General features: G+C 52.5%; 1 non-coding gene across 1 annotated transcript; it reads right to left on the bottom strand.

Moving 5' to 3' along the window:
* Positions 1-485: 485 nt before the first annotated feature.
* TRNAG-GCC lies at positions 486-556 on the bottom strand. The gene has a single exon. It is a non-coding gene; the product is annotated as a tRNA-Gly (tRNA).
* Positions 557-7,343: the final 6,787 nt, after the last annotated feature.

The raw sequence follows: 7,343 nt of genomic DNA, 5'->3' as shown, positions 1-7,343 counted from the left end.
AAGCATATTGGACACAGTCCCTGACCCATAGGGAGCTCACAGTCTAAATAGGAGAGAAATCAAGTATTTCATCCCCACTTTACTGATGATGAAACTGAGGCACAAAGTAAGTGAATTGCCCAAGGTCACACAGCAGGCAAGAAGCATGGCCTAGTAGAGAGAGCATGGGCCTGGGAATCACAGAACCTGATGATGATAGTATTTGTTAATAATAATAATAATAATGTTGGTATTTGTTAAGCGCTTACTATGTGCAGAGCACTGTTCTAAGCGCTGGGGTAGATACAGGGTAATCAGGTTGTCCCACTTGAGGCTCACAGTTAATCCCCATTTTACAGATGAGGTAACTGAGGCACAGAGAAGTGAAGTGACTTGCCCACAGTCACACAGCTGACAAGTGGCAGAGCTAGGATTCGAACCCATGATCTCTGACTCCCAAGCCCATGCTCTTTACACTGAGCCACGCTGCTTCCCTAACACATGGATGCATTGGCCGGAAATCGAACCCAGGCCTCCCGCGTGGCAAGCGAGAATTCTACCACTGAACCACCAATGGGTATTTGTTAAGCTCTTACTATGTGCCAAGCACTGTTCTAAGTGTTCTATTGCCAAATTGCACATTCCAGGTGCTTAGTACAGTGCTCTGCACACAGTAAGTGCTCAATAAATACTATTGAATGAATGAATGAAAGTGCTGGAGTTGTTACAACCAAATCAGGTTGGACACAGTCCCTGCCCCACAGGGAGCTCACAATCATAATCCCCATTTTACAGATGAGGGAACTGAGGAAAAGAGAAGTGAAATGACAAGCCCAGAGTCACACAGCAGACTAGTATTCATTCATTCATTCATTCATTCAATAGTATTTATTGAGCGCTTACTATGCAGAGCACTGTACTAAGCGCTTGGGTTGAACAAGTTGGCAACAGATAGAGGCAGTCCCTGCCGTTTGACGGGCTTACAGTCTAATCGGGGGAGACGGACAGACAAGAATAATGGCAATAAATAGAGTCAAGGGGAAGAACATCTCGTAAAAACAATGGCAACTAAATAGAATCAAGGCGATGTACAATTCATTAACAAAATAAATAGGGTAACGAAAATATATACAGTTGAGCAGACGAGTACAGTGCTGTGGGGATGGGAAGGGAGAGGTGGAGGAGCAGAGGGAAAAGGGGAAAAAGAGGGTTTAGCTGCGGAGAGGTAAAGGGGGGATGGCAGAGGGAGTAGTGGGAGAAGAGGAGCTCAGTCTGGGAACGCCTCTTGGAGGAGGTGAGTTTTAAGTAGGGTTTTGAAGAGGGAAAGAGAATCAGTTTGGAGGAGGTGAGGAGGGAGGGCGTTCCAGGACCGCGGGAGGACGTGACCCAGGGGTCGACGGCGGGATAGGCGAGACCGAGGGACGGTGAGGAGGTGGGGGGCAGAGGAGCGGAGCGTGCGGGGTGGGCGGTAGAAAGAGAGAAGGGAGGAGAGGTAGGAAGGGGCAAGGTGATGGAGAGCCTTGAAGCCTAGAGTGAGGAGTTTTTGTTTGGAGCGGAGGTTGATAGGAAACCACTGGAGTTGTTTAAGAAGGGGAGTGACATGCCCAGATTGTTTCTGCGGGAAGATGAGCCGGGCAGCGGAGTGAAGAATAGACCGGAGCGGGGCGAGAGAGGAGGAAGGGAGGTCAGAAAGAAGGCTGACACAGTAGTCTAGCCGGGATATAACGAGAGCCCGTAACAGTAAGGTAGCTGTTTGGGTGGAGAGGAAAGGGCGGATCTTAGCGATATTGTAGAGGTGAAACCGGCAGGTCTTGGTAACGGATAGGATGTGTGGGGTGAACGAGAGGGACGAGTCAAGGATGACACCGAGATTGCGGGCCTGAGAGACGGGAAGGATGGTCGTGCCATCCACAGTGATAGAGAAGTCTGGGAGAGGACCGGGTTTGGGAGGGAAGATGAGGAGCTCAGTCTTGCTCATGTTGAGTTTTAGGTGGCGGGCCGACATCCAGGTGGAGACGTCCTGGAGGCAGGAGGAGATGCGAGCCTGAAGGGAGGGGGAGAGGACAGGGGCGGAGATGTAGATCTGCGTGTCATCTGCGTAGAGATGGTAGTCAAAGCCGTGAGAGCGGATGAGTTCACCGAGGGAGTGAGTGTAAATGGAGAACAGAAGAGGGCCAAGAACTGACCCTTGAGGAACTCCAACAGTTAAAGGATGGGAGGGGGAGGAGGCTCCAGCGAAGGAGACCGAGAATGACCGGCCAGAGAGGTTAAGAGGAGAACCAGGAGAGGACAGAGTCCGTGAAGCCAAGGTGAGATAAGGTATGGAGGAGGAGGGGATGGTCGACAGTGTCAAAGGCAGCAGAGAGGTCAAGGAGGATCAGAATGGAGTAGGAGGGAGGGAGGAGATCTCCTCTGAGGATACTGCAGGGAAGGATGGGAAAGTAGGGGAGGGGGTTGGTGGGGGGGAGAGGAGAGGCGGAGGGGTGACTTTGGGGAGCTCAGACCTGATCGTGTTGATTTTCGTGAGGAAATAGGTGGCCAGATCATTGGGGGTGAGAGATGGGGGAGGGGGAGGAACAGGGGGCCTAAGGAGAGAGTTAAAGGTCCGGAACAATCGGCGGGGGTGACGGGCATGGGTGTCAATGAGGGAGGAGAAGAAGCTTTGCCTGGCGGAGGAGAGGGCAGAGTTAAGGCAGGAAAGGATAAATTTCAAGTGTGTGAGGTCGGCTTGGTGTTCGGCCTTTCGCCAGCAGCGCTCAGCAGCTCGAGCATAGGAGCGTAGGAGTTGGACGGAGGAGGTGATCCAGGGCTGTGGGTTAGTGGAGCGAGAGCGGCGGAGGGAAAGGGGGGCGAGAGAGTCGAGATGAGTAGAGAGGGTGGAGTTGAGAGCGGAGACCTGATCGTCGAGAGTGGGAAGAGAGGACAGGGCGGCAAGGTGAGGAGAGATGCTTTTGGAAAGACGGATGGGATCAAGAGAGCGGAGGTCTCTGTGGGGCAGTAGCGAAGATTTGCAGGGGGAGGGAGTGTGAGAGATGAGGCAGGTGAGAAGGTTATGGTCAGAGAGAGGGATTTCAGAGTTGGTGAGGGAGGAGATAGTGCAGCGGTAGGAGATGACGAGATCGAGGGTGTGACCGAGTCGGTGAGTGGGCGTGGTAGGGTGGAGGAGGAGGTCGGCAGAGTCGAGGAGGGATAGCAGGCGGGCGGCAGAGGAGTCGTCGGGTACATCCATATGGATGTTGAAGTCTCCAAGGATCAGAGTGGGCAGAGAGAAGGAGAGAAGGAAGGTGAGAAAGGGGTCAAGGTGGTTGAAGAAATCGGAGGTGGGACCGGGAGGGCGGTAGATGACAGCGACAAGTAACTGGAGTGGGTGGTAGAGACGAATGATCTGGCTTCCGTCCCCTCCACTCTACCGAGACTGCTCTCTCTAAGGTCACCCATGACCTCCTTCTTGCCAAATCCAATGGCTCCTACTCCATTCTGATCCTCCTTGACCTCTCTGCTGCCTCTGCCTTTGACACTGTCGACCATCCCCTCCTCCTCCATACCTTATCTCACCTTGGCTTCACGGACTCTGTCCTCTCCTGGTTCTCCTCTTACCTCTCTGGCCGATCATTCTCGGTCTCCTACGCTGGAGCCTCCTCCCCCTCCCATCCTTTAACTGTTGGAGTTCCTCAAGGGTCAGTTCTTGGCCCTCTTCTGTTCTCCATTTACACTCACTCCCTCGGTGAACTCATCCGCTCTCACGGCTTTGACTACCATCTCTACGCAGAGGACACGCAGATCTACATCTCCGCCCCTGTCCTCTCCCCCTCCCTTCAGGCTCGCATCTCCTCCTGCCTCCGGGACGTCTCCACCTGGATGTCGGCCCGCCACCTAAAACTCAACATGAGCGAGACTGAGCTCCTCATCTTCCCTCCCAAGCCCGGTCCGCTCCCAGACTTCTCTATCACTGTGGATGGCACGACCATCCTTCCCGTCCCGCAGGCCCGCAATCTCGGTGTCATCCTTGACTCGTCCCTCTCGTTCACCCCACACATCCTATCCGTTACCAAGACCTGCCGGTTTCACCTCTACAATATCGCCAAGATCCGCCCTTTCCTCTCCACCCAAACGGCTACCTTACTATTACGGGCTCTCGTTATATCCCGGCTAGACTACTGTGTCAGCCTTCTCTCTGACCTCCCTTCCTCCTCTCTCGCCCCGCTCCGGTCTATTCTTCACTCCGCTGCCCGGCTCATCTTCCTGCAGAAACGATCTGGGCATGTCACTCCCCTTCTTAAACAACTCCAGTGGTTGCCTATCGACCTCCGCTCCAAACAAAAACTCCTCACTCTAGGCTTCAAGGCTCTCCATCACCTTGCCCCTTCCTACCTCTCCTCCCTTCTCTCTTTCTACCGCCCACCCCGCACGCTCCGCTCCTCTGCCGCCCACCTCCTCGCCGTCCCTCGGTCTCGCCTATCCCGCCGTCGACCCCTGGGTCACGTCCTCCCGCGGTCCTGGAACGCCCTCCCTCCTCACCTCCGCCAAACTGATTCTCTTTCCCTCTTCAAAACCTTACTTATAAATCACCTCCTCCAAGAGGCGTTCCCAGACTGAGCTCCTCTTCCCCCTCTACTCCCTCTGCCATCCCCCCTTTACCTCTCCGCAGCTAAAGCCTCATTTTCCCCTTTTCCCTCTGCTCCTCCACCTCTCCCTTCCCATCCCCACAGCACTGTACTCGTCCGCTCAACTGTATATATTTTCGTTACCCTATTTATTTTGTTAATGAATTGTACATCGCCTTGATTCTATTTAGTTGCCATTGTTTTTACGAGATGTTCTTCCCCTTGACGCTGTTTAGTGCCATTGTTCTTGTCTGTCCGTCTCCCCCGATTAGACTGTAAGCCCGTCAAACGGCAGGGACTGTCTCTATCTGTTGCCGACTTGTTCATCCCAAGCGCTTAGTACAGTGTTCTGCACATAGTAAGCGCTCAATAAATACTATTGAATGAATGAATGCTTTGAAGGAGGGGAAGGAGAGGGAGGGGGGAGGAGGGATAGTGCGGAAGCGGCAACGGGGCGAGGGGAGGAAGCCGACGCCTCCTCCCTTACCGGTGAGTCTGGGGGAGTGGGAGAAGGAGAGGCCTCCGCCGGAGAGAGCGGCGGCGGAGACCGTGTCTTCGGGAGAGAGCCACGTTTCCGAAAGGGCGAGGAGGAGGAGGGAGCGAGAGAGGAAAAGGTCATGGATGAAAGGTAGCTTACCTGTAATAGAGCGGGGGTTCCAGAGGCCACACTTGAAAGTAGCTGTGGGTGCAAGGGGGGGAGGGGGGGAAGGGCGGGGGGAGGGGAGGGTTTGGATGGGAAGGAGGTGGCGGGGCCCTGGACGGGGAGAGGGGGATGAGGGGTAGCGGTGGGACAAGAGGACTGGGATGGGGCATGGGTGGGGAAGACAGAAGGGTGGAGGGGGTGAAGAGGGGGTTTGGTGGGGGGAAGAGTAGGGGGAGGGGGAAGAGGGGTAGCGCTGGTAAAGTTGGGTTCTAGGGCGGGAGAGGGGAGGGGGGGAGGAGACAGAGGAGAGAGCGGGAAAGAGCTGAGCGAGAGAGGGGAAGGGGAAGGGGAGGATAGGAAGGGGCAGGAGGGGGGAGGGGGGAGGAGGGACATGGCGAGGCCAGAGAGGTGGGTGGCAGCACTGACAACAATAAACAGTAATAAACGAAATCGGTAATATAGCAACATGATACAGTATGATACAATACAGTAGTGCTAATATAGCAACATGATACAGTATGATACAATATAGTTGTGTTAATAAAAGGGGCGATGATCAGGGTCGGGGGTAGACTCGATTAAGGGGCGACCTGATCAAATTCAAAGTCTGACAACAATAAACAATAACAAGCGAGATCGCTAATATAGCAACATGCTACAGTAGGGCACACTACAATAGTGTTAATAAGCAGGCGATGACCAGGGTCGGGGGACGAGCCGACCCTACCCGATCAGACTCAAAGTCAAGCGGCTAGCGGCCGAGAGAGTCCCAGAGCCAGGATTAGATCCCAGGTCCTTCTGACTCCCAGTCTCATGTTCCACCACTAGACCATGCTGCTTCCAGTAATAACAATTTTGGTATTGGTTAAGCGCTGTGTGCCAGGCACTATACTAAGCGCTGGGATGGATACAAGCAAATCACTTTGGACACAGTCCCTGTTGCCCATGGAGCTCACAGATTTAACCCCCATTTTACAGATGAGGGAACTGGAGCACAGAGAGGTGAAGTGACTTGCCCAAGGTCACATACCAAACAAGTGGAGGATCTGGGATTGGAATCCATGACCTTCTGACTCCCAGGCCCTTGGTCTACCCACTACGTAATGAATGCTACTTCTGGGTTCTAATCTTGGCTCCACCACTTGTCTGCTGTGTGACTTTGGGCAAGTCACTCAACTTCTCTGTGCCTCAGTTACCTCATCTGTATAATGGGAATTAAAACTGAGTCCCATGTGAGACAGGGACTGTGTCCAACCTAATGATTTTGTACCTACCCCAGCGCTTAGCACTGTGCCTGGTACATAACAAGTGCTCAACAAATACCATAAAAAGAGAGAAAGTGGTAGAACCGGGACTATCATTTTCCACCTTTCAATCAGGGTTTAATTGGTGCCAGGACCTAGCCTTGGTTTATGAACCCCATGTGGTACAGGGACTCTGTACAGCTGAATTACCTTGTAGCTACCCCAACACTTAGTATAGTGCCTGGCACATAGTGTACAGAGAAGCAGCGTGACTCAGTGGAAAGAGCCCGGGCTTGGGAGTCAGAGGTCATGGGTTTTAAACCCGGCTCCGCCACTTGTCAGCTGTGTGACTCCGGGCCAGTCACTTCACTTCTCTGTGCCTCAGTTCCCTCATCTGTAAAATGGGGATGAAGACTGTGAGCCCCACGTGGGACAACCTAATCACCTTGTAATCCCCCAGCGCTTAGAACAGTGCTTTGCACATAGTAAGTGCTTAACAAATACCATCATCATTATTATTATTGTTAATTATTGTTATTAATTATTATTATTTAACAAATACTATCATTATTATTATTATTATTGTTAGTAGTGGGAGGAGTCCTGGGAGAGTAGGTTTCCAATTCATTCCAGGTTTAAACGTCCCTTTCTCCTCCACGCCTATGGCAAATGAAGAGAGGAAGAGATGGAAATGTAAATTTGAATCTAGGAGAGGAGAAATGTGTGATCAAAGAGTCAGTGGTGGAACTTTTACAAGTTAAGGAGAGTTTGGAGATTTGCTTGGGAGGACAAGAAACCAGGTAGGTGAGAAGAAGCCAGCTGATGGAAAACCTTGAAACTTATGAGGAGTTTTTGTTTTATATGAGAACAATG

The sequence above is a fragment of the Ornithorhynchus anatinus genome, chromosome X1, assembly GCF_004115215.2.
Source record: "Ornithorhynchus anatinus isolate Pmale09 chromosome X1, mOrnAna1.pri.v4, whole genome shotgun sequence".
In the NCBI taxonomy this organism is placed as follows: domain Eukaryota; kingdom Metazoa; phylum Chordata; class Mammalia; order Monotremata; family Ornithorhynchidae; genus Ornithorhynchus; species Ornithorhynchus anatinus.
The sequence above is the reverse complement of the archived record's forward strand: the minus strand, read 5'-3'. Positions and strand labels throughout refer to the sequence as shown.